General features: G+C 35.7%; 1 protein-coding gene and 1 long non-coding RNA gene across 3 annotated transcripts in view; one reads left to right on the top strand and one right to left on the bottom strand.

Moving 5' to 3' along the window:
* LOC101745735 (heparan sulfate 2-O-sulfotransferase pipe) overlaps window positions 1–24,476 on the top strand; it is an 84,291-nt gene that overhangs the window by 5,543 nt on the left and 54,272 nt on the right. The window lies entirely within an intron of this gene.
* The window catches only part of LOC134199694 (uncharacterized), a 50,386-nt gene continuing 33,287 nt past the window's right edge, over window positions 7,378–24,476 (bottom strand). The window contains exon 3 of the long non-coding RNA XR_009974296.1: window positions 7,378–7,617. This is a non-coding gene — a long non-coding RNA (uncharacterized LOC134199694). The remainder of the gene's footprint in view (window positions 7,618–24,476) is intronic.

Below are 24,476 nucleotides of genomic sequence, written 5' to 3'. Positions count from 1 at the left end.
CGGAATCCCAACGGGACGATTATTAGTGAAATTGCAAAACAGCGTAAAAATGATGCAATCAGTTAAAGAAATATTCTTCCGACGCTGGCTATAGATATTGAATTAGAGCTTTCGCCGAACGTCAGTGACGTCATGTTACGCTCAAATTTCGGAGCTAAATTACATAGTGTTGTAATATGGTACTATCACTGACGGTGACACTGTTTTGTACACATGTAATAAATAAACATTGCCTATAATGTCTTTATGTAACTTCCTGTTTGTTTAACTCGGTTATATTTATTTTAAGATATTGAATTGTAATGAACTCAATGCCTGCTTAGAATGAAATATATATAGAAGCTCATAGCGTTTAGGTTTAATTATTATAATATACCAAAAATAAAAATACACTTGAGTTTTATTTATATAACAATGGCTTTACCTAATTAAGTAAGAAGTAACTGAATCTGACTTCATTAAATATGTTTAAAAAATTCATTCGTTTTCGTGAGGCGATTTTTTTCTTCTAAAGTCAATAAAAGCATTTGCAAACTCTTATTAAGATTCTCGGAAGGCTATAAGTAGTGAAGGCGCCAAGCGATTGCGAAGACAAGGTCTCGGTCATTGTTCGCAATTATCAGACAGTTATCGACATCCACGCTTCACTTCCTACCCTCGTTGGCTGCATTAAACTGCCAAGTAATTGTTATGGTACCCACAATATTGGATCATTAAAACTTGCTCAAGTACATATCGTCTCATCGTCAATTATATGAAGATGAGCTTTTTCGTATAGATTATATAATTAATATAATATAAGATAGAGAGATATAAAATAAGATAATATAATATAAGAATAATAAGTTATACACTATAATAAATAGGGAAAAGTACACTTCTGTCTGTCTCTTTTTCCTGAACATTGAAAAATTGGTAGAATAAGATTTATCGCAACTAGGCTTGCGGCCATTGTCGCATCCTACTACAATACATAGTTTGAATGTTGTAGTGCTGATGTTATATTGTATGCTATTGTATGATATCTTACACTATAGTCTTCTGGTACTCTGCTCTTTCCTCATCAAATTCTGATCCGGAAAGTTTGCATGTTTTACTCTCCGATCTTTAAGGGAGAGGCTTGGTGAATATAATTATCTCTTGCCTAATCGTAGGTATTTTGAGAAATCAAAATTTGTAAATATAAGTTTATTTTGTTTAAAGTTGGCGTTGTTCAGAAAAACGCTTATTTATTTTTCTCGTCAAATGCGTTTCGATAAAGAGATTGCATTGTATTGTGTTATGCGCTGTGACAAGGATAATTCCTTTGTGTATAGTCCAACAGTGCGAAACTTCTGTTACAACGTTGTACAATCCGTTGTTATGTCCATTGCTATATTCACAAACCGATTTGACGTGAGCTTCAACAAAAGAACGACTTCAACGTACGTACATTCAATTTAACATGGAAAATCTCCGATCTTGTTTGTAATGTAAATTTGAATTCTAAACGATATAATGGACGCTTTTGTTAAGGAACATACGTGTTCTGGGTCCGAAAATTGAGTAACAGTTAGATAATTTCGTTCTCGAGGTCAGTACATGAACAGTTTTTGTTGGATCCGAAGATACCGTTCGATATTCGATTCTTGCACTCACACTCGAAGTTTACTCGTAATTGTCCAGATTTTGGTACAAGAGTCGGCCAACGGGTCACCGGGCGTGTCGCCAGCCTGATCTAAATAATCAAAGATTTCCGCACTAAAAAGGCTTGGTTCATTATAATCTGGAAAAGTTTATTGGAGCCCATAATATAGAGATCTAAATCTTAATTGTGTATAACGGATATAATATTCTTTAAATCAGAAAGCATGACTGCTTCATTGCAAAAATAGTCAAGATCATTTTTACTCATCATTTTTACTGGTGGTAGGATCTCGTGTGTGTCCGCACGGGTAGGTACCACCGCCTTGCCTATATCTGACGTGAAGCAGTAATGCGTTTCGGTTTGAAGGGTGGGGCAGCCGTTGTAACTATACTTGAGACCTTAGAACTTATATCTCAAGATGAGTGGCGCATTTACGTTGTAGATGTCTATGGGCTCCAGTAACCACTTAACACTAGGTGGGCTGTGAGCTGGTCCGTCCATCTAGGCAATAAAAATAAAAAAAAGATCACGGTGTTACTAAATCACATGGGTTTACAATATTCCTTGTTCGACAAAACTTTAACATTACAAAGGGCAAGAGATTCTGTTATATTCTAAAACAGTCATGAAACAGTCGTGTACGTACGTGCTTTATATACTCGACTTTCTATCTTAGTTTCTCGTGTCATCTGTGCTAATGAGACGTTTATGCAAATGAAACGTTCGGAAGTCTTGTAGTTTTGAGATTTATCTATGTCTAATATAAAAAAAATATAGTTTAAAAAAACTAACAAAATACGCTTTTATAGAAATACCAACTAAAAATAGCTAAATAAATTTTAATAAAGTAAAAAAAGCGTGGCGTGCATGGTATAAGTAGTTATCAATATTTTATGAACAGATATGAGTAGAAGAGTTATTTTGATAATATTCTGAAAAGCACCCCACGCTTTTTTACAATAAAATAATTTTTCTTACCCTATTTTTAATTCAAATTTGTTTTCTATTTTTTAGTTGGATTTTCTACAAAAGCGTATTTTGTTAATTTTTTTAAACTATTATTTATTTTTCTTTTTTTAGTTGTATTTAATTTTATTCAATTTTTTTTTAAATATTGTATTGTCGTCGGTCCTGAATAAGTATACCAAATTTCGAGTTAATCCGACGCTTAGAAGGGGGTCAAAATCATGTTCAAAGATTCCGTTACAAACATACATATATACGTCTGAAGCTAATAAAAGCGTATTAAAAGTATTTAACACTTTGATTGAGTTTCTTTTTGAAAGAACGGACTGTCATAGTGTTAACAATGAAAAAACGTCGTAACCGTGGGCTGTCAGTGCTGTGTTCATACACATGTTTCATATTTGATATCAAGGCGGGTGCTTGCTTAAAAAACTTATAAACTAGCGACCCGCCCACGTTTCGCTTCGGAAACATACAATTTTATTATTGATAGCTATATCCCGCGATGTTACCCGCGGTTATTGTCGTACCGCGGGTGAAGCCGCGGGGCGAAGCTAGTCTAAAAAAATAGCTCCTTATAGCTACCTATCAGTGGAAGTCCCGTCAAAATCGGTCCGGCCGTTCCAGAGATTAGCCGGAACAAACAGACAGACAGACTGACAGACAGACAAAAATTGTAAAAAATTTTGGTGTATCTACCGTATATATATTCATATGCATGTAGTAAAAAGAGGCTATTTCAATATTACAAACAAACACTACAATTTTATTTATGTGTATAGATTAAGATTTTTAAGATACCGCGTCTCGGTGATAATCTGTTCTTTAAAATCTTTACTGATTTTTGAAAGTTGGAATTCACCACTCTCTGTATAATGGGTACAAGTCAAGTAAACGAGCTCAAGAACTCTTTCTTAGTGATATTGTTTTTTTTTTTAATACGTAAAATGGTTTGCCGCTAATGTCTTTTACTCAACGGTATGCAGTAAGTTTTCTAGGTTAAGAAGAATCGACATCACGAAAGAACTGGGAATATCGATAAAAAAAAATCGGAGATTGAATTTATTTCGCTTAGATCGTGCAAGCGAGTTTCATCCGTGAATAGTCACTGATAATGTACAACAATTACATTCAGTGCGGGCCTGTGTAACTGTTTTTGGTTTAGTTATAATATAAAGAAAGCGTCGTTTTTATTTAATGAATGAATTTTAAACAGTGCGTCCTGTTTTCTCTTAAATGTAGTGTATTTTTACATGGTTAGTCTCTATGGCTTAGGAACGAGTAGGTCATATTGTGCCTCCATATTGTGCCTCCATGTGCCACTATTACTGTCTTGGTTATTTCTGCCTTAGATCAGCCATGCATCTAATTCCAAGAGGTTGAGGAGCCGCAATTTTAACGAAAGTTTCCACGCAGTATCTCAACATTTTTGACGAAAACTTATCTCACCGTATAACATATTTATTATAAATAATTTAATTACATTGAGAATGAATCAGACACGGTTACCGGGCCTTAAACTAGATTTCCATGTACTACTAGAACCATACACTAATACACAGACAATAATATACATATATACACTTAAGTACCAACAAATATATGTTTAAATTTAAACCAACCTGTTCGTCAAACGAATGTCTTCTGGATTTGAATGACACCTTAGTCCGGATATGCGTTGCTAAAGTTATCGCACTCACTAAATGTGTGATGAATAGTTTACCTTTCATCAATGCTGAATCGGAAACACTCCTTATCAGACAAATTGACTTTGGGCAAGTGCTCTCGGATGTCGAAATAACCTGTGAGAGTTCTAAGCAAATATCTGTGATTATGAATCAAATCGGTTATTGCTTAGTAATATTATCATTAATGGCATTTAGAAAAATATTTGCGTGCTTTAGTTCCGATGGGTTTCTTCATACGAATTCGTCGTGGTTTAAAGGATACTGCGCCCTGTGTACTCGTATCAAGCGATGCAACTACTGCGCAGTGAAAGTCTCGCATGCACTTACCAATTTCTCTAGGGAAATTCGTATTTAACAGGTGCTCCCGGATCACTTTAACGATGAAATAATAACTGCGTACGTAAATAAAATACGCAAAGTTTATAGATTTGCGTAAATACATAAGTTTTTCTTTTCCTTTTTCCCTACCTATTCTTTGGTAGCCTGAGAGGCTATTCCGGCTACGCCAGGACGGATAGGCAGCTTAAAAGCCTGAGATTTTTTTTTCTTTTTCTTTTTTCCGTATGCGGATACCCGGTCGATGGAGATTTATAACAAACCGGGTTATGTCGGACTCGGGCGCCTCCAGAGAAGAGGAGGGAGAACGGGAAGATGGGATGGGATGGCCCACCTGGTGTTAAGTGGATACCGGAGCCTCGGTTGTAACAGTATAAGGCTGTCCCACATTTCAAACTGAAACGCATTACGGCCTCACGGCAGAAATAGGCGGGGCGGTGGTACCTACCCGTGCGGACTCACAAGACGCTCTACCACCAGTAACAACGTCTTGAAAATGGCGCGCGAGGCACCTGCCCCATAGAACCGACTACCGACTAAATCCCATCGAGCTGCACCACACAGACGAAACCTACGGTACCGTGTGTCGCCGAACATAGTGCGCGCCGAAAGTCCGCCTTCACTGATACTCGTCCTGTCATTGTAAATCCTGAAGGACGTTGTCTCGGGAAATACACCGTTGGTGGCACACATGGGCCACCATGCATCGCCTCACCACCAATCGACAGTCGAGTACCGGGCGTCCCCACACCCGGCAACCGACAGCCCATACGGGGGCTGAGGGGGGTCTCACGTCCGCGCTCTAACACTAGCCCTAGCAAGAGCAGCACTGCTTCCTAGAATCTATCGCCGGATTGGAATCGCGACCCACTGAGAAAATCCGGCGAGAAGCTCAATGGGCTGTGTGTTGGGGATTTAAACGTGCACGGGTAGGTACTACGATCCTGCCTATTTATCCTGCGAACAATATGATTAGGACTTCAGCTTTGTGATGTCTACGGCTCTCAGTAAGCATATAACACGGGGGGGGGGTGGGGCAGTGATTCCGTGAACTGTCAATGCAATTAAAAATCCAGAATGGAGCATGAAATAATCAGGACTTAAAGTACCGGCGTACACAAAGCGCATTACTCTAAAGCACGACCATCAACTCGCTTGTTTCATAAAAGCGTTTAATTGCGTTTTTTGTTTGTTCTTCGGAATGATAGGGCCGTTACAGGGTTACTCGATATCCGTCATTCGATACTGGAATGTTTCGAAGGCGTCGTAGGAAAACGTTTTTGCACGTACACGCATCCTTAGTCTTTACACCGCAATGTTGTTCTAGAATCGAATGTCACATGCGATCTACCTTACGATTTTTTAAAAGCACTGAACTAAAACATTGGAGGATATCGTTGATTGTAAATGGGATGATTGAACCTATTTTAGGGTAGACGGAAAAGATAATGCAAGGCTGAAACAAGTGAAATATGACGGATAATGACAGGGGAATTGTCATTCAATTTTACATAACATCCAAGTTGAAATAAACGAGTTAATTAAAGATACTTTTACGGTTTAATTTCGCATTTTAATTACATTAAATTAGTTCCGACACGTTGCGAATATAATAATTTACAGTTTTCGTCGCCACGGACGATTAAGATGTTATTCGTTGACATTTCAATATTGTGTTAGCTACTAGCTAGACTAACTAGTCAATTTTTTTTTCTATACAATATATTTATAATCTTTGGAAATAACCGAATTTTAAATTTTAATTAAATTTGTTGTTAGCCGTTTTATTGGATAGCTTAAAGACGATGGTCGTGCGTTTTAAACAATCTCCTCCTATATTTCATCCGCAAAGCAATCATGTTACAAATCAAGTTGGGTGGTCTGCGGGTATTCCCTTTACACCAAATAGGTCGTCTCGCCTATGGCAACATAAAATATCGAATACTCAGAATGACACTTCACGTTATGTACCAAGACTGAGCCAATGGTGTGTAGTAAACGTTCTATGAAAGATCACAAAACGTTACAACGGTTTGTATACACAGTACATTACCGTTTAGCTGTTGTCTTAGAATTGTGCGCGCGTAACAATATTGAATTATTCATGAAGGAGTGAGAATTATTGTTTCTATACCGTCTTCGTATCGTCGATCTTATAACAGTGACACATATCTTAGAAGCGAAACAATTAAATTCTACGTAAACCGTAATTCTTGCCAGTTTGTACAGTATTGCACTTTATGCTCTACGAGGTAGGATTCAATTTTGAAAATTCGACGTGACTTAAACGGTTTTCTAGTTAACGCGCACGCGAATACCTTTTCCGCTCGAGAGGTTTCGTCTAGCCCTAATTTAAATAGCTCTACTTAAAATTATTAATTGTTACTTTTAGAGAGAATTTGTTAACAGTAGCCCTAGCAAGACCAGTGCTTCACAGAATCTACCACCGGATCGGAATCGCGACCCAGTTACAAAATCCGGCAAACAAACTCAGTGAGCTGTGTCTATGGGTATTGATTCTCGTTACTTTACATTAGCACGGGAACAGTTCTCGCCCGGTTACGATGGCATAACATAGGTAGGAAAATTAAAGTTATAGTACCTACTGTACAATCTGTATAATGAAGTTCAAATATTAGTAGGCTCCTAAGGGCCTATGACGAGGGCCGTTTTTTATGGAAACTTAATACTTAAGGCTTAGTTTAAAAATTTTAATGAATAAAAATGAATTTCGTTTTTTTTTCTTTCATTAAGTAACAATTTTATTATAAAGTTTTATTGCGTTACGGCGAACATAGATATTTAAATGGAAGGTTTATTTTAATACAACAATAAGAATTGAGACTATTAGTTAGTTTCTGGGTGAAGAAAAAAGTCATGGCTCCGGAATATCCGGGAGTGGACCGGTATTGCCTCCGTCGAACAGCTGTTCCGGCTGGCTGCTGACAGAAATGAATAGGTACAGGAAGCTAACGGCCAACCTTCAGGATTGAAGAGGCACTGGAAGAAGAAGAAGAAGTTAGTTTCTACAAGGAAACGGAACTGAGTTTATTATTTGATGTAGAATTCAGAATTTGTTTACTGGTGGTAGGATCTCTTGTGAGTCCGCACGGGTGGGTGCCACCATCCTGCCTATTTCAGCTGTGATGCAATAACGCGTTTCGGAACTATATTGTAGATGTCTATAGGCTCCGGTAACCATTTAACACCAGGTGGGCTGTGAGCTCGTCCACCCATTTATGCAATAAAAAAGAAAAAAAAAGAAAATTTCGATATAATATCGAAATTTGGGAAAAAGCGACATAAGTTAGCCCGTTGAAGTCTTTTGTATGGCACGTATTTTTCGAACGAAGCTCCTTAAGGCGACTTAAGGTAGAGGTTGCCTGGAAGGAATCGTCATGTAACGAAAAAGCGTTATGCCCCTTAAACAAACATTGTAATATAAAACAACCTTTATATACTAACTAACTCCAATGTACTGTTTATTTTACTGTTCAACTGAACATTGCTTCAAAATTTTGATCCTATGAAGGCGTTAAAGATGAAGTTTAAAAATCGAATATAATTAAGTAAACCAAAAAAAATTATAATGAATTTAAGTAATTTAAAAAAATCAGCCGTCCGAAAAATCTTTTTTTTTCTCTTATTTCTCGAGCAAAGAGGGCGTATTGTTAGAAAGAGAGAGAGAGAGAGTAAGAGAGGGAGATAGGAATGAGACTCCACATACACCATAACGAAAATGACTTTTCATTCCAACTATTTAACTTAAAATATAATTCATTTATTTATTGAAGCAAAACATTCAATATGTAGGTGACGAGTCAGAGAGTCGGATAGCTGTAGAAAGTGGTTCTACATGGCCGAGTTATTCACCCTTGATAGATGATCATCCAACTTCGCTTAGATAGCGAGGAAAAGAGAAAAACTTGTACAACCACATATATTTACAAATGCACCACGAATTTTTCATTACCGTCGTGCACATAAGTACAAATCAAGTCAAAAAAATTTTATTCAACATAAATGAAAGTACATACTTGTTGAACGTCAAAAGAACTACCGCCAATTCACAAGAACTAGCCTCCGTCCTGAGAAGAATTGGCAAGAAACTCAGCGGGCATGTCTTTTTTTTTAAATATTAGATTATTTTTTTAATATTAGTTTTTTTTTAAATATTCATTTTTACATGAGTATTATAACATAACAATTATTACAATATTGAAATGCCCGGAGCGAGCAACTCATTCCCACTTTGTGCAATCTTCTAGATAATCATTGACTTTATAGTAAGCTTTATTGCACAGATGTTCTTTAACAGTTTTCTTAAACCTATGTATATGTAGGTTCTGAACATCTTGTGGGATTTTGTTGTACAGGCGCACAGACAAACACCCGAATGAATTTCGTATCTTATGTAACCTACTCATCGGTACAACAAGCTTGTGTTTGTTCCTAGTATTTCTATTCTATTCTGTCTACATGGTTCAGATATATAAAAAATCGATTTGTGCCTTTTTTGTTTGTGCTCTATGCGTTTGCGCGTCATTTATCCGATCGAATTGAAATTTGTTAGTTTGTCGAACTTTGGGAAAAGCTTTCAATACGTATCTAAAAAAAAGTATAGGCAAAAAAAATTATTATCAAAAAATATTTGAGAAACACAAATAATCTTATGACCCGCAAATAAACTTCCGTAGAGACTAAGGCTGGCAGAAGATAGCAACGAGTCGGTTTTCACAATTGGGATATATTTAATACGATTGGGTTGAAATTTTGTTTTGCTTATATTGTATATAATATCGTGAGCTAAGAGTTCGACTTGCGATACGTGGCACAATTGTAGTTTCAACTAATACGGATGGTTCATATAATAATTCGCAATAATCAGAGCACAGCGTGGCTACTATTAAGTAAACGATAACAAATTTTTCGCCACGCTGACGGGAGACGATAATTGTTTATATTTAACAAAAAACAGCTGATTTTTCTAGGCTTATAAAGCTTTTTTTTTGTCTAGTAACTTATATTAGACGAGCTTTAAGTATGACAATTTTTTTTGACAATAGCCTGTTTATATTTTTCTTCGAAATGCTCATAGAGTAAAGAGAAAACGTAACACATGAATCTCAATCTTGAGGTGTCCGTGATTATGGTCGAGTTTCGATGGTTGGCTGAACGAGAACCAGTTAATTTTTCCATCTAGGGTAACATTTTTTTTAATGAAATGGTTTTTAGTAGACACGTAGGCTATAATTAATTCGTATCAAAATATGCGCCGGGTGCGAAGCGTAGACGAGTATCTTATATTGAAAGAAAATCAGAGCCCATAAAAAGATTCCGAATATGAACTAATGAGAACCTTAGTTTAAAAAAAAAAGAGTTAAAAAGTAATTAAATTATGAAGATAAATATAGTATCGGAAACTAAGCTTATACTACAACGATTAACGAAAAAAGTCCTGCTTTAAAAAGGAAACCCGCAAAATTTATAAAATTGTGGAATCACTAGTGTTTTGAACAAATCGGTGTTACCATCATGCCTATAACTGCTTTACTATAAAACCCTTTATACAATGAGATTGAGGCTTTAACCTCATATCTAAAGGTGGGTGTCGTTGTGTAAGGGCTTCAGTGATCACTTAAAACCAGATGGGCCACGAACTTGTTCTTTTATAGAATAAAAAAGTTGTGTTTCTAATAAATTTAAGCTTAAAATTAACCTACAATCGTTTGTATATTCTAAAGGCTCTCAGTGATGTTTCCATAAAATATTATTAGGTAACGGAAAATCAACAAAAACGAACCGTTTATCGATGTAACAAACAGGTTTGGTAGAATTGTGATCTTACTTATATAATCTAAAGATAAAATAAAATTATAACAAGTCGTTTCACTTTCTAGTAATGCCTTATTAGGGCGAACGTTTTCGTTCAATATTAATATAATTAGCGGTAATTGTTTTCGTAGTTAAACAGTTCAAAAGGGAGTTTTATATCCGATGTAGTAGTGTGTAGAGATGTTGAGATATTGATGAATTTATAAAGATTGTAATAAAGCGTGTAAAATATGACGAACAGACTCTGGAATCTATACTAATATTATAAAAAGGAAAGATTTGTTTGTTTACTTGTGAAACTACTGAACCGATTTGAAAATTTATTTTACTGTTTGGAAGCTACACTATTCCCGAGTGACAGGACAGTATTATAATCCTTACTAAAGCTCCAATAATGTAATTCAAGGTTGCCCAAGGTGTAAAAAATTACCTAAAATATTCTTCACATCGCGTGCCCTGCGAAAACTATTTACGATAGAATAAAATAATGTACTACGACTTTTTAGAACACATTATTATTTACCAAAAGTGTCACGACAGCATATATCTAACAGTTATAGTTATGCCGCAATAAGTGTTCTTTTATTTAAAAAAATAAAACATCGTCAAATATCGTTGAAATTTTTGTTAAAGACCCGATCGGAGCCAGAGCAGGCCGCTCGTATATACAATAAAATGCTTCGAAGATCGTTAATTTCCGTAGTGCTATGAACAACCTTAAGCCTGACATTGATTGGTAGCTGTACAAATATCCCTTACGTGCTATAAACTATAAACACATAAACTTTATTAACGAAAGATATAGAACCTTTTGAAATCAACAAGGAAATGCTAATATATTAAAGTCAAGTAATAGGATAGGCAGCGGATTGACTGTGCCGCTGACTTGGCTGTCGTCTATGAGCGATGGTAACCACTCACCATCAGGTGGCCCATAGGCTCGTCTGCCTACAAATGAAATAAAAAAAGTCAGACATTATAAATTCAAAACAATTCAGCGTAATGCTTTCTACGGTTTTAAATCGGCGAAATTATATAATTAAAATTTAATTATATATTTAAAACTACTTTTATGGTTTGTTCTCTGATTTATCATTGTCATTATATTGAGGGGTGAAAGGCTTGATGGGGTGATTTGGCTTAAGCGATATTTTTACAACTTTACAGAAGTGCTTTATAAAGTTTGAAATTTGGATCATAACAAAACAACTTATTCAGCTATTTGAATAGGGTAAACTTGATTGAAATTCAATTAAAAACATCGAATTGTTGATGCCAATATCAAATAAAACGGACTTTTAATTACAAAGATAAATGTCTTGTATTAAGCGAAATGCTACTTAAGCTTTTCACCCCTTCGATATTATTTCCGACGTTTCAAATATTACAGTTTTTCGTGCTTACGGACGACAGACAAAATAATATAATGACAGTAAAAAAAACGCGAATTTAAACCGTAAAAGTTCATACAATTCATTTAGTTTGCATGAGATCATTAAGGAACACGTATCGGTGACTGCTCTCGATCCGAATGTCCATAAAAGCAGATTAATTAGTTGACGATACGATAAAGTACGACCGCGCGTCGCCATACTGTTACGCTCCTATTTGTGTTTTTGCAGTAACAGGAACAAATTGCTTTACACTGAATCTCGTTAACTAGGAGCAATTACTTCACAACATTTATTGTAATGGTCTAATTTATATTATTTTTGGATAATAAATACTTGCCATTTGTGAGCCGCCAGTACGTGTGGGCGTCATTATATTATGTCGACTTAACTGAAATAGTTTCAGACTAATTTTACAGAAAACAATTTATCATGGTTTCATGTTACTTTTTCCTTGTTAATATGAATGAAAATCGCGAACATGAACTTAATCCATTTCCTTGTCATCCCATAGGATCCTTTTTAACCGGAAAACAGTAATAGTGTGTTATTTCGCTACATAAACGGAGAGCACAATTCCTCCGGCAGAATGATATTTGTAATTACGAACAAGTTTGAGATGATACTTGCACAGTTTATTTATTATTAAGCCGCATTATTATTTTCCATTATTAGAACTAGATTTTTTTGATAACGCCATCTTGTTGTGTCTTTAAAGCGGTTAGTTGCCCTCAATTAAAAAAAATAGTATTATTATTCGCCAATAGATGTCGGGAAGAGTTGATTATTGAAAACACGAATAAAACAACGTTTTCTGAAAATAAATCGTAGCTAGATCGATTTATCGCCCCTGAAATCTCCTGTATACTAAATTTTATGAGAATCGTTGGAGCCGTTTCCGAGATTCAGATTATATAGATATATATTAATATACAAGAATTGCTCGTTTAAAGGTATATAAGATAAGATACTTAACACATTTCGACTTCGTCACGTAAATTATAAAAAAAATTAGGGGGTAGTTATCAAAACATTCAAGTGTCAATGAATAGCAGTTTAATGGTCCGTGACGTGAATAACATTTATGTCTCCGGCGCACGAAAGCCAAAGAAAAAAAAACGATTAAAGTACCAACTAAATGCTTTTTTTAAGTGTCAAAACCCTCATGCATTGAGTATTGATTAGATGTGAAACAAACAAGTTAGTCTTAAATTACAAAATTAGTATAATTTAAATGTTTTGCAATACCTTCAATGTACCGTACCATAATTAAGATATTTCAACAATTTTACTGATTTACTGCAAATTTTCATTGATCCAGTGATTGGCAATAGTAGTCAACCGTCTCAAGTTAAAGTTTTTTCGTGATATATCGTCACGTGCCGTGCCGTACAATTGCGCTAGATAGAATGGAACATATATTTTTAGTGTCAGTGACCTCTGCCCGCATTATCGCCAACCCTCACGCTAGTGCTGAACAGACAAGTCGTAAACATTATAATGTGTCGCATTTTTTTTTTATTTTTATTTTATTGCTTAGATGTGTGGACGAGCTCACAGCCCACCTGGTGTTAAGTGGTTACTGGAGCCCATAGACATCTACAACGTAAATGCGCCACACACCTTAAGATATAGTTCTAAGGTCTCAGTATAGCTACAACGGCTGCCCCACCCTTCAAACCGAAACGCATTACTGCTTCACGGCAGAAATAGGCGGGGCGGTGGTACCTACCCGTGCGGACTCACAAGAGGTCCTACCACCAGTGCATTTATTTCATTCAGCGGTAGGTAGCAGCTTGGCTCTGCCTCTGGCATTGCTGAAGTCCATGGGCGATGGTAACCACTCACCATCAGGTGGGCGCTGTGCTCGTCTGCCTACAAGGGCAATAAAAAAAATTCATATAGTTCGACAAGTGAACTCACAGCGAATCTCATGTTGAGAGCCCACTTTGACATAAAAATTACAATTTAATCGTAAAACCACGTATCACTAGACACGTGTAAATAAAGCGGTCCACTGAAACCGTGCATTCACAAACTATAACTAGCTACAGCACACTGGACCAATGTAAACTAAATATTACTCGTCTTCATTCTATATATGAGTCGACTATTATCAAAGCCGGCAATGTGACTTTTGGACAATTATTGGTAAATCAGAAAAACGAATTATTGACTTTGTATTCCGTTGGCAGTCACAAAACTCTTCTGAACGACATCTTAGATAAATAACAGGTTAAGTATTAACCTTTATTTAATGCAGGTTTTGAACCGTATTCTTTGAAGGAGACGATTATATTCAAATCAATCTGTATTGACATATCAATAATTTTTTTTTGTCCAAATGCACAGATTGCCACCTTTGATAATAGACGACTCATATATAGTTTATTTTTTATTTATTTTTTATTGCTTAGATTAGTAGACGAGCTCACAACCCACCTGGTGCTAAGTGGTTACTGGAGCCCATAGACATCTACAATGTAAATGCGCCACCCACCTTGAGATATAAGTTCTTAGGTCTCACTATGTATGAATATTTGATTGAACGTATTTGATCCTGTCAGTCGTCTTTTCGTTTCGGGCAGGATGTTTTGACGTTTCATATCGATCGAGTGTTTGGTTTCGCACATTATCGAAACATGGACACGTCATGTCACTGTCAGATCGTGGAATGGCAAAGAAACCACAAAAACGAAGTGTCAGTGCACCCTATCGATAGTGATCGTTCGTATGACGCAATCCTTAAATAATCTTCAATTTATTTTTCAGACTCTCGTATTTCATTTGGTTTTATATTTCGCTTATATTTCGGAGATATTTCATGCGATCGAGTTTTCAAAAAACATGGATATAAATGTTTGTTGTTAACGTTGGCACTACTGTTATGGATATTTTGATATTTTTTGTTTTAGTTAAAATATTAAATAGTGATTTATCAGTTTCCGTGGGTAGTATTTTCTTGATTCGAACATACTTAGCATGTCTTCATTGCTGCCGTAACTATTATGTTATATAATAGAAAATATTTCACAAAATCTCATTATCAACATTTTTTTAAAAAGGTTACGCATAAAAATCTAACAAACAACAACATCAAAATGACTTCCACAATGGAATAGCATCTGTCACTATTAGCAGGTTCATATATGTAACATATAATGATGCGATGTGATTCGATTATTTGAATTTATGTACATGTATAAAGTACAAATTATTATTATAGTTTTCATAAAAACTGTGTGAAATAATTTTAATTTCCTTGTAATGCCTTAAACGTTTTCATTCATTATTACTATCCGGCTAACTAATACGTTGCTAAAAATATCAATTTTTACATATCTTTATAACAAAACTACTCTCGAGCCATTACACATCTGGTAAGTGCGATTGTACGCGAAGCTTTTAAAACCAAATCAAGTGCTGGTTTAATCGCAAAAAAACGGCATTAACTACCTACGTGCCTACTTCCCCGTAATCTTGATTGATGCTCTTCGACTCTTTTGATGTGTTATATCCGTGCACATATACATCAATTATAAAACCATATACACGTTACTCTATTAAACACTCACTTATTAAACTATTAATTTAAAACCGTGCAATCCGATTGACAGATCGATTAGAAGCTATAAATAATTCAAGGCAAACACAGGTGCTTAACAAATTTGTTTCGTGTCATTCAATGTTCAGTTTTTGTCTCTTAAACGACTCTCGTTACGAGATTGTTCTGTTATCGTCTTTGTATAATGGGCCTAGATTCCAATAAGTATAACGTCATAAAATACTATCTAGCAGAGCCGAATGGTTAAATGGGTTATTGCGAACGAGTTTCTCTGCGGCTTCTGAATAAAAAGCAACTTGGTACGATGATGGGATCTATAAAAAGTGGAAAACAAAACAGCGTTGATTAATTTAAACAGGCCGGTGTAATAAAGTGTGGCGAGATATCTTCATATCTTAGATGCGATCGACTTTAGATTGGATTCCGATTGACTATTAATTTGTTTATGTCGAGTGTAACGCCGACGGTAATGAACATAAGGAAAAAATATATGCAAAGTCATACAAAATGGTTCCGTATAAATTTTGTTTGTAATTTTTTCGTATGTCTTTGAAAATCTGAATATTAAAATCTTAGAACTGCACGTGAGAAAATAAACAGCGAACCATTTGAAACATTATTGAGCTCTTTACCTAATACACAGTTAAAACTTGTGCTATCAATTTTCGTATTAAACTAACAATTAAACACACATAAAGAGCTCAGATTAATTATAAGTTTTTAAATGATACACAGCCCTCTAAATGTGGTACTAAAGTTACTGTGAATAGATTTATTATAATAATAGTACAGATACAAATTAATTTGGACTAATAAAACTTAACTAGTCGTCCCCTGGTAGTCGAAATTCGACTATAACTAATGGAAATTATAAGTTTGTACACTATTATGATTCTATTGTCAAGGACTATTATACTTCTATAATCACAGATTTTGTCAAGACTACACTTTAGACAAATATTAATAAAGAGAAAACAATATTTAATCTATTCTCAATTTGACAGACTATAACTGACAGACTGGAAAGAAAAGTTCGACAATAAACAAATAGTATGCGTGCGTGTGTGTCAAATACATGGTAGTGTGTGTTATGTTTTTTTTTTATTGATTTAATTTATCTTTTATGCATTATATAAAAAAATATATTAGCATTGTGCACTTCTTCTCTATTATCTCTATAAGCGTGGAAAATTTCATACTCATCCGTCCGCGTAATTTTCTTAAAAAGGGATACAAAGTTTTCAAAGCTTCACGTATTAATATATAGATTTCTCGTAATACAACTATCATTAGTCATTTTGCGTGCTGTCATAATTCGTAATTTGAATGCAAACAAATATCACGTATGGTCACGTAATGAGTTTTAAACAAGTAACTTTAACCTGCGTAACCCTGAGCCGTTGTGTATGTGAATGCTGTGAATATGAAGTACGAAATCGTCATAGTTCGAGATAGTTATTCATCTTGGAACCGTTACAATATAATAGACGTGGATCAGACAACAAACTGTCGGATTTACCGACTGACGTACCGTTCGTAGAATAATAATGACTCTTTAGATACATCAGTTTTTGACATCTTCGTAGGAATGCTAAAGACCCTTTATTTTGAGGCTGTATGTATTGTATGCTGTATTTGAAGCTGAATGAATTATATTCAAAAAATATTTTTTCCTGTTTACGATGAAAGTTGACGTCCTGTTTCCAATTCGATGTTTCCCGAACGCTTTGACATGTCCTTCTACAAACGAGGCTTGTTGAGAGTATTAAACGGTAGGCAGTGGCTTGGCTCTATCTCTGGAATTGCTGACGTCCACGAGCGACGGTTACCACTCACCAGCAGCTGGGCCATATGCTTATCTGTCTAAACGGGCAATAAAAAAAGATTCTTCATCTGCTTTGTCGCTTCCTCATTACTGAGGGTCGTGACTGCTTTGGTCCAGTTTCTGCACCAGCTTCCTCCAACTTTGCCTGCATTCGGCCTGCTTAATGGCGCCCAAGACGCTGGTGTTTGTGGCCTCCTTGACAATGTCCGTCCACCTGGTTGCCGATCTTCCTCGACTTCTCTTTCCTTCCACGTGACCTACAACTATTAGTTTTTCCAAGTTGTCAGGATTTCGTCGGGCTACGTGTCCGAAGTACTTCAGGAGACGCTGCATACAGATTGTAGATAGACGGATCTTGACGTTTAGCTACGAGAGAATTGACGCATTTGTTCGGCGCTCCGTCCATGATATGCCCAACATTTTGCGCCAACACCACATTTCAAATGCGTCAATTCTCAATCGGGTACGGCCTTGAGGGTCCACGTCTCAGAAGCGCACAAGAATATGGAGAAGATAAAGATTCGCATGAGCTTTATCTTCTTTTTTTTCTTATGCTGAGATTTCTCCAAATCTTCTCCAATCGCTTCACGGCTGACTTTGACAAAAAATCAGCTAATTTTTATAAAAAATATATATATTATTGTGTCCCAATTGCTATTTAATGCTATCGATAGAATCGATGATTAATTCGAATTGGAAACGAAATCGGATCCCACTTGGTATTACGTTGTTACCAGAGCTTATAGACGTCACAACGTGAACAGCGACATCTACTTTGAGATATGGGATCGAAGTCTCAATTTCACTGTCTGCGGGATATGCCTCCCTTCAGACCGGTACGTATGATTGCTTGACGGCAGAAATAGGCTGTCCAATTGGTAGTAATTGATAGTGGTGCTCTATGCGAGTCAACAATTAATTTTCAATACAGTTTAACGTGAAAAAATTTAACAAAATTATCTAAAGATGGTATGAAATTATATTAATTGCTTCTATTGGAGAGTTCGATCAGATTAGAGATTAATGTCACAGAGATTTTGGAATCTGCTTCACTTTAAAATATCCGAAATTTCTAATATATCTCGGCTTTGTAGGTCACGGACGGCTAACACGCACAAATAAATTTAAGAAGCCATAAAAGTAGTTTTACACAGTGATATTGTACATTTGTTTCTAGTTTCGACATATTTATTATCCTAGAAAATACGAAACCTGCTTGATTAAACGTACCAAATTCAAGTGTGAGACTTGAAGAAGATTTTTATCTATACTGGTTTGAGTGTTTTGCCTGAGTGAGGACACTTTCGAGTTATTTGTTTATTGTTACTGCGTCTTTTTAGTTATTTTTCTGCACAAGGTTCACACATAATTTTAGTTTCCTGGTTTTTCCATACCAAAATCGACTAACTGTGCATCCTCTTAACTCCTCTGCAAGCATCAACGTCAGTGAATACAATATGTTGCATCAAGTAGAATGTTTCTCTATCAACTAAATATCGTTTATAGCTTTTTCTTGGTTATCAATGGAATTCAAGGTAACTACGTTCTTGAAAGGGGTCAATCGCTAGGGTTCCTAAAAAAGCAATAGGTAGGACATTAGCTTTGCTTCTTTTAGTGAACTAGGTGATCTCTCGAAATGTCAGAAAATCTTAATGTTAACGATGAAGGTCTGTGTCGGAAGCTAAACAACGGCGAGAACAACCGTTGTCCAAATAAATAAATTGCGATAAATTTTCATTTAGTGTAAGAGTTTTAAGAAACAGAGTAGTAGTAACTTACATTTAACTCACAATTTCCTATGATAACTATAAATTCTTAACCAAAAACGTTTCTTTGCTTTACAAACTTTTTATTTTACCTTAACTAGCTACCTCCTCCGGCTTCTGCCCTATTTTAGATACGTGTGATTTATCCAGGTTCAAAAGTCATTCTCTACCTAATAATGTCCTTCATGTCTTTAGAAAAATCTTGTTCATCCACTACTTAATGGCCGAAGAAGAAGAAGTGAAAGAAGGATACACCAAAAATACACTTTCCTATTTATAATATCAAATTAAGTTGTAGCATTATTGATAATTTAATGCGTCTAGCTGGATTCTTACTAAAGCTTCTTTCATATTTGTAAAATTACAAAGGCAAAAGCTTTATGTTCCATAAAAACGAAATTATAAAAGCATAATACTAGTTTTTATGTTACAGGAAATCAGCAATTTCTTCTTTTATCATGCGTGGAAATAATTGCGCGACGGTCGCTTTTCATACTGACACACTTAGTCAACATCACTTAGTAGCGAATTACTATAATACTTAAATCTTTCTGAGACAAATGCAACTGCGATTTAGCAAACGTATATTAAATAACACACGTAATTTAAGAAAATTACGGTAAGTCAAAATTTGTAGAAATAATCGGTAAAAATATTTTTATGAATAAGACAGTATACAAGTCACGCATGATCATTCGGCCTCAAATTAGGCTTCCCTTTATTATTGGAACCAAAGATTGATGAACACACTTAAATACGTTTAAATACATACATATATAGATAATCAAAGCCTGACAAAAAGGGAGCAAGCCTGTCAATCACACGAATTTTCGCCCGACATACATGAGAATACAACCACGTTTCTTAGCGCAACAGTCAGCGGCGCTAACTACTGGACCATTGAGTCCGCCGTCGTCGTCATTAGATGTTTTTATTGTGACTGCGTTTCTAAAATAAGTTCATTGTTCAGCGAAGAATATGTTTCGTTAACTACAATTACTTAGAAATAACAGTATGGGGTCAAGTTTCTCATAATTTTGCGTTCGTCATTGAGAAGTCATGTCGACTGTCATTGCGCTTTACTCCAGTTAATTCTTTTTGTTGGCACAGAGCATGCGACATGACTGACATGTGGAACGAAAATGTTTTTTTTTTTTCTAAGGTTGACACATACTTTGTTACCGTTACCGTTTCCAACTTATTTCTCCTTTGGACAGCATAATTTATGCAGCATAGAATAATATGAGTTCTGTGTGCTTAGTGTGAGTTTTTTAACGTTCTCGATAGCGTAAAAGTTAAGCCAATTTTGTATGCAGTTGGAACAGCGCCCCTAGCGGCAAACGTACTGTTATGATACCCTCTGGTTCCTAGCTTTCCTTTCATCATCACCTTTCTCGAATAGCATCAGCAGTTATGATCCTTTATTAGAGAACAATCCCCTCCCTATCCAGTCAGTCTTATTCCTAATAAAAGAAACTCACACCAAGCACACTGAGCCCGCAACGTTAGCGCCCGTCGTGCTTATTCGCGAAGCAAGAAAAAAAAGTGTGTGTGTCCGCTCCGACGCACGACTGGAGTTTACTGGATATAAAAAATTAAACGAAACAATACGAGAAATAGTTCTATATTACGACAACACGATACACTACAGATTATTAACAAATTAACGAGACACAAAACAAACGACTAACAAATATATGAAAATACAATAATGAGAGAAACGCGCGATCAGTACGAGGCTTTGTGGCGGACTGCCGGCGCAGCAGCCCGGCGTCACCTGCGATAACGCGGCCGCGCGTTGGCTCCTGATTGGCGCGCGCACGCATCACGCAATCAGGAGCCAATCAGGCGCATAACGCATTTCGTGTGACATGCTAGTACGATTTTGGTCCCCATAATTTTCATACCCCGGGCCTATATATGTAAATCGATTCTAAAGGAGTAAACTCCAAATATAAAGTTAATTTAAGTCTCTAATTTCAAACTTTCATTTAAATTTACCTAAATAAAGATTTACGAATCCGTAAGAATGTTGTTATTGCAAAATAATTTTAAACTGTTTAAACCAGAAGGATTATACGCTTTTCGCATAAACAGGATAGCAAAAAAAACTTGTATTTAAATCATAATAAATAATATTAGAAGGAGTTAAAACAGTTTTAATATATCAGCGACTAGATATGACTAGAGACTATGAGTAAACATGTTCAGTATATCTCGTACGATTTCTTACGTGAAATGGTTATTAATAGCAACGGAAAAGCATTTAATTGTTATATTAAACTTATATAAACGTTATACAAATGTTAATTAATTTATACCTATATATTATAATATACCTACTTAACTTATATAAACGTTTATATAAAACTCAGTCTAAAGGTACTTTTGGACCTTTAGATTAAGATTAGATACAATGTAAATGCCACCCACCTTGAGATATGAGTTCTAAGGTCTCAGTTTATAGTTAGTTACAATGGCTGCCCCACCCTTCAAAGGGAATCGCATTACCTACTGCTTCACGGCAGAAAGAGGCGGGGTGGTGCTTCCTACCCGTACGGATTCACAAGACGTCCTAGCACCAGTAAAAACGTAAGTGTGCCATTACAATATGCAAAATAGAAGTACGCGTATTTAAAAAATATTTATTGCAGCACTGAATTCATTTGTAGACGACCTAAATTTTAAATAAAACCATAAGATTATTTCAATTTCTTTAAATCTTTCTACTATTTTTTTTACATCAATAACTAACTCCGCTATACTAATCAAATTTAATGGTAAATAGAAAACAAACGTTGACTTGCAATCGTATGCTTCAAGTGTGCTCACTTCAGATTCGGAGTTAGAGACAGATGATGTCATAATTACGAATGCTTTACCTCTTTAACCAAGATAACATAGAAAGTAAAAGTGGTTAGATTGGGCTGTTCCCCGGTGAAGTGGACGAGCGTTATGTGCGTCTTCGTCACGTGAAAGTGAGAGGATGGTGTCATGTAAACGGTCACCAGTTCCAATCGTATGTGAATTCTCTGGTTCCATGTTAGAGCTTAGAAAGCACATGTTATGTAAGATTTTAATTTAACGGACAAGCGCTTTGCCGTGTTCGACCCAGAATACTTCATTTGCATATTTATAGTACCATCGATTTTATCTATTACGGAATGATAAAGTCAAATGTTCGCAAACTAGCAGGCAATTTTAAATTTTCATCTTAATTTATGTCTCATTATCGTAATTCGAAAAAATTATTAATTATGTCAATGAATCATTCTGTAATAAAAACCTGTGATTTAGAATTATTCGAATGGTGAATAATGGTTTATATCTCTTAATTTAATTACCATCAGAACGAAATGTTGTTGAATTCGACGTTTCTTACGGAATTATGAAGATCTAAAACATCCATTAACTTAATAATTTTTTTATTACTGCTTTTTTTTTATTGCCCTTGTAGGCAGACGAGCAAATGGCCCATCCGATGGTGAGTGGTTACCGTTGCCCATGGACTTCAGCAATGCCAGGGGCAGAGCCAAGCTTGAATGAGTGGACGAGCTCACAGCCCACCTGGTGTTAAGTGGTTACTGGAACCCATAGACATCTACAACGTAAATGTGCCACTCACCTTGAGATATAAGTTCCAGTATAGTTACAACGGCTGCCCCACCCTTCAAACCGAAACGCATTACTGTTTCACTGCAGAAATAGGCAGGGTGGTGGTACCTGCCCGCGCGGACTCTCAAGAGGTCCTACCACCAGTAATTACGCAAATTATAATTTTGCGGGTTTGATTTTTCTCTTATTATTAATTAGTGATCTTAATATTAATTACTTAAATGATTCTTCGAATTATTTATAATAAAATTAAGGTTCATATCGCTTTATGAAACCATTCGTGAATTAAGAATGCGTTTTGAAATGCGAGTAACGCGAAACGAAATCGCTAAAATACATTGAACTTTAATAGCCTCAATAAAAAGGTTTATAAGGTGTAATCTTGCATTTGTAATTCGCGATGAACGATCGTGACCACGAAAACTTTAAGGTTATCGAAGCGTATTTTTAATCACACAGAGCTCGACCGGCAATGGCCTCGGTAAATAGTATTGCACATAAATGTTATATAGTTCTTTTTTTATTTTTTATTGCTTAGATGGGTGGACGAGCTCACAGCCCACCTGGTGTTAAGTGGTTACTGGAGCCCATAGACATCTACAATGTAAATGCGCCACCCACTATGAGATATAAGCTCTAAGGTCTCAAGTATAGTTACAACGGCTGCCCTACCCTTCAAACCGAAACGCATTACTGCTTCACGGCAGAAATAGGCAGGGTGGTGGTACCTACCCGCGCGGACTCACAAGAGGTCCTACCACCAGTTCATTGGTGGTATCAATTAAAAAAATTATAGAGCTTTTACGGAATTTTTATTGAAGTGAAAACTTCTTTAGAATCGTTGTGATTTCAAACCGGATGCAACGGAAAAAAACGACAGGTAAGAGACACAATTACAAAAATGTGTAGGATGAAGCCAGCAAAGAATGAGACAGAAATATACATACTATTTAATACAGCGCCATCTGTGAGATTTTTTTAATACTAACGTGTGTATGAAAGCTCTTGTAGTGAATTTTAATTTAGGATTATACGTGAAATTAAAATATCAATTCAAGAGGGCGCTACCTTACAATTATTTACTAATGACAAAATTTTACATATACTTAAGACGTTTAGGATAATTGTATTTTAATTTTGGAAGGTTTCACTTCTACCACGTGTGAATTGTACACATGTATTTTTTTATTATTATTATCGGATACGTATCGTAAGATAAAATCTAAAAAGAAAGTTTGAATGAAAGTTGATTTGGTGAAATATTAAATATAAACGTTTTACCTCACCAATTCCATTGAAATGTGGATAGTTAAGCGAAAAAAAATTATTTGAAGGCTTCAATTCATTAATGTTTTTATTGCTTAGTTGTGTAAAGGAGCTAATAGCGCCTCTGGTGTTAAATGTTTATCAGAGCTCATAGACAACAACGTAAATACCGCGACCCGTTTTGAGACATGACTTCCAAGTCTCTGTTTTTACAGTACAACACCTGCCTAGCAACACTCATCAAAATTGTACTCTATTGTATTAGAAATAACTAGTTAAATTCGGAAATTTAAACTGGTTTACCCTAGTCTACATTACATTGATGTAGGTCAAGACAAACGGGAATGTTTTAACCGAAGAATCGATTGTGGAATATACATTTATCTGAATCGATTATAGAATCTATATGTATCTGAATCGTGATGGTTCACGTTTTCTCCTGCCACGAATGCGTCAATTCTCGCACGCAACTTAATAATTGATATTCCTATGAGTGTAATAAATGCAATAACTACTGTTATTTTGTGCCATTGACCTTGTAAAGCTTGAAATTACAAACGTTAGTAACAATTTTATCATTGGAACTGTGTTTAATA

Source organism: Bombyx mori, chromosome 11, assembly GCF_030269925.1.
Source record: "Bombyx mori chromosome 11, ASM3026992v2".
Lineage (NCBI taxonomy): Eukaryota > Metazoa > Arthropoda > Insecta > Lepidoptera > Bombycidae > Bombyx > Bombyx mori.
The sequence above is the reverse complement of the archived record's forward strand: the minus strand, read 5'-3'. Positions and strand labels throughout refer to the sequence as shown.